Below are 4539 nucleotides of genomic sequence, written 5' to 3'. Positions count from 1 at the left end.
CCTCCTCTCAGGAAGCTTGCTTACTGCTTGGGGCCTGAGCGCTCTGCTTTTAAGCACGCAGATGGTTTCAAGGGCAACAACATCCACCTTGTCCTTTCCAAGGGTATCTCCCTCAGGTGCTCTTAATTACCTAAAACGGCCTTTCTTTTTACAAAATTTTTTAAATTATTTATTTACTTTAAATTGAGGTGACATTAATTTATAACATTATTTAAGTTTCACATGTACAACATTATATTTCAATTTCTGTATACACTTACTGCGTGCACTCCACCAAAAGTTTGGTTTCCATCCATCACCACACACCCCACTCCCATCCTTCCCCTCTAATAACCTTTAATCTGTTCTCTGTATCTACACGTTTGTTTCATTTGGTTTGGTTTTGTTTATATATTTTGTTTTTTGGTTGTTTCTAATATTCCACCTATGAGTGAAATCATACAGTATTTGTCTTTTTCCATCTATTTCACTTCACATGATACCCTCAAGATCCATCCATGTTCATGTGCGCTCCATTGCTAAGCCATGTCTGACTCTTTTGTGAGCCCCTTGGACTGTAGACCGCCTGGCTCCTCTGTCCATGGGATTTTCCAGGCAAGAATACTGGAGTGGGTTGCCATTTCCTCCTCCAGAGGACATCCCTGACCCAGGGATCGAACGCGCATCTCTTGTGTTTTCTGCATTAGCAGGCAGATTCTTTACCACTGTGCCTCCTAGGAAGCCCCTAAGGTCCATCCGTGTTGTTGAAAATGGACAGATTTCATCTTTTTTATGGCCGAGTAGTATTCTGGTGTGTGTGTGTGTGTGTGTGTGTGTGTGTGTGTACCACATTTTCTTTACCTATTCATCCGTTGACGGAACTTAGGTTGCTTCCATATCTTGCCTATTGTATGTAATCCTGCAATGAACATTCGTGTATCTTTATGAATTATTGTTTTCATTTTCCTTGAATAAACCCAGAAGTAGAGTGTAAATTGGGGCAGCCACAATGAGAAACGGCATGCAGATTCCTTCAAAAATTGAGAATAACATGGCCTTTCTTTGAACTATTATGGAGAGAGGCCCAGCAGCCCCCACTTTGGGGCTGTGGTCCTCAGTCTCTGGAGGCATCGGCGTCACCTGGAGAGCTTGTAAGGAGGAGGGGGCTCTGGGAAGTGGGCGAGGGTCTGAGCCTGGGTAGACCCTCAGGACTGCCAGGTGCTTTAAATACTTGGCAACGTCAGCAAGCAAATCTCAATTAAAGCACAAATGAGCTACTAACCTTTGAAGCCACAATTGCGAGCAGGCTGCAGTGAGTTAACCAACGGCAGGACAGACAGCTTGAGGAGGAAGCTCTGGAGTGATGACCGGGGGTGAGGGGTTGCTGGTTTCAATCTTCTCAGCCCTGCCTGCCTGTGTGTCCTTGGTAAACCCACCCAAGCCTTTCTGGTCTTCGGTTTCTCTTTGTCGAAGGGAGAGGAAACCGACCTCATGAAGGGTGATGGATGGGAATAGTGTACTTGAATGAGCTCCACACATTTGGAGCTCCTGGTTGGCCTTCTCTGAGGGTCGACAACCAGAAGCAAAGCTAAAAGCTGAGCCTCCTGTAACTCTCCCGGCTCACTCACCACCATCTCTCATTCCTCTAGGCCTTCGCACATGCTGTTCCCTCCACTCAGAAAGCATTCACAGACCCGCCCACTTGGCAGACTTCTGTTTCTCGTTCAAGTCTGTGCCTGTGTTACAGTGAAAATGAAAAAAGAGGAATGAGTTTTTCTCTTTCCCTTTCCAGAGAACAAAGAAAATAGAACAGTGAGTAGGTTTGAACATTCCTAGTTTTTTTACTTTAATTGCTCCTAACTCTGCGTGTCTAGAACGAAGCTTGCTTTTCTGCCCCATAACTCTGCAAGAGCTACAATTCACATTTTTTCTCTTGACTCTATACTAAATATACCCTGTATCTGGTGCTTACCCTTTCAACATCCTTCCCCTTGTAGTTATGTATCAGAAAGAAGGCCACAGAGCCACCGAACTGCCAGACTCAATTATTGGGTTACTGACGCCAGGCTATGACTATCTTTGAAACAACGCAAGAGGAAGAAATCAAGATCCTATCGCCTTTGTTCCTCATCACCAACTTCTGACTTATATAAGCCCCTAGACTCCTCACGACTGGTGGGGGGCGGGGGGCGGCACAGTTCTTGCGGCATGAGCCTACCGGGCTCCCCTCTCCTCCGGCTGAGAATTAAAGCCACCTTTCAGTTTCCTCCAAACTCTGTCTCCATATTTTTTAGTCGGCTTCGATGAGCAGAGAAAGCCAAGATTCTGGCCAGCAACACTTGCGTGTCACCTCCTCTAAGGACACTTTCTCCCTGACTTAGGCAGGTCTAGGGGCCCCAGCCTGCATCCTCGTCCTCTCTGCTTATGCCTACAGTACGAAACACAGAGGATGAGATGGTTGGATGGCATCACCGACTCGAAGGACATAAGTCTGGGTAAACTCCGGGAGTTGGTGATGGACAGGAAGGCCTGGCGTGCTGCAGTCCATGGGGTTGCAAAGAGCTGGACATGACGGAGCGACTGAACTGAGCTGAGCAAAACACAGCAGTGCCTCCTAGCCTTAGCTCTAGCTGGTTACCAGTACCTGGACCTCTGTTCCCTGGAGACCCCTGCCCGCTCCTCACCTCCTACACATCTTTGCTCAGATATCACCTTCTCTCGGAGGCCAACTGTGATCACCTACCTCATTCTGCCACCTGCTCCCACCACACTGCAGTGATCCCCCCATTCTATCTTTCGCCTTTTATAGTTCTTTTCTCCTTCAGATGTACTGTATACTTATTTGTTAGGCACACTATTTTCAGTACCCCCCTTCTAAAATATAAACTTCAGGAGAGTAAGTGTCTTTGATTGCTTTTTTTTTTTTTTAACTGTTTCTCAAATGTAAAGAACAGGTACTTGACCTATAGGGGAGCTCAACAATATTTACGAATGAATGAGAGAGCAGATGAATGAATGAGTGGATGAATGGACAAAGGAATGAATGAAGAATACCATAATATTAATACAATTATCTAAGTTCTGGGTCCGCTTCTGGACAGTTAATCTTCTTAGTTTTGAAGGCACAGAGGGGGTTCTCTAGTGTTTGTTGACGATTATTGGTAACTATTTGATGAGGGACCGAGGACGGGAATGAAGGAATGAGTCAATCAGTTGTAGTCACCGCTGACTGCTGACGGTGGAATGAGGAGAAAACCCTCCTTTCCCTGCACCTCCTCGGTTTCCCACCATCTGCCCCGGGACCTCGGAACACACAACTGCAACATGGATTCGCCAAGAGGGGTCGCTAAACTCTTATTTTCCCTCCGGGCGCAGAAAACTCAGGGTGGCGGCCTATGCAGATGCAGAGAAAGCGGGGATGGGAGGACGAGAGGAAAGATGGGCGAGAGCCCCACCCTCTCCTGCCAGCCGCAGGGGGTGCGCCCCTAGGTGGACCCAGATGAGCCAAGCACTGCGCTAGGGGTGGGCAGTGTGATCTCCATCTAAGCCTATGACCCCTGCACGCTTAGGGTCCTCTAGGATCTGTTTTTCAGGTAGGATCCCAGGCTCAAAAAGGCTGGGTGCCTTGCCAGCATAGCACACTAGAAGAAGACCTCCTGGTAGGATCAGAGATTCAGATTTGCTGAACACTGTCTTTACCACCTTCTACCCCCTCCCCCACCCTCCCCCACCCCAGGACCATCCCCCCAGCTCGTTGGGCATCTCCGTTGCAAAAGCAGAGCAAGATTGCAAGCCCAGTGTCTGACTCGGCCTCATGTAAAAAGCCCCTGGGTCTTCTTGCTGGTGGGGCTTAAAGTGGTGGGGGCTGGGCAGTGGGAGGTGGGGGAAGGGCTGTGTTCCTCCCTATGGACACGGAACCAGCTGCCCTCAGCCCCCACCCTCCCCCCAGCCCCGTGTCCTTTGTGTTACTCTTGTTCCCTTGATTTCAGTTCCCTGGGCTTTTCAGTAGCCGCTTGGCTCCACGCAAATTCACTTGGGAGAGAGGAGCCTGGCAAGCACAGAGTAAAGGCAGGATCGGAGGAGACTGCAAAGGGTCCCCTGACCCATCTCTGAGATACACAGTAGTGAAATGGAGGTCCAGAGAGAGGGCGACCTGGGAAAACCCTGACCCGTGCACCCTTGTGGCCAGAACCTGGGAGTCTATAATGATGGGCTCTCTTGGTGGACATGAATCCGGAGTTCCACATGCTGGGTCTCCCAGCAATACAGTGAAGAAAGTATCCTTGGCCCTATTTTACAGATGGGTAAACCGAGGGCCCAGACTGCCCTCGTGGCTCAGAGGTAAAGAATCCACCTGCCAGGGCAGGAGATGCAGGTCCGATCCCAGGCTTGCAAAGATCCCCTGGAGAAGGAAATGGCACCCCACTCCAGTATTCTTGCCTGGGGGAATCCCATGGACAGAGGTGCCTGGCAGGCTACAGTCCATGGGGCCGCAATAGAGTCGGACACGACTTAGCGACTGAACAACCACCAACCGAGGCCCAGCAAATTTTCCTCAGG

This window comes from Dama dama, chromosome 1 (assembly GCF_033118175.1).
Source record: "Dama dama isolate Ldn47 chromosome 1, ASM3311817v1, whole genome shotgun sequence".
Lineage (NCBI taxonomy): Eukaryota > Metazoa > Chordata > Mammalia > Artiodactyla > Cervidae > Dama > Dama dama.
The sequence above is the reverse complement of the archived record's forward strand: the minus strand, read 5'-3'. Positions refer to the sequence as shown.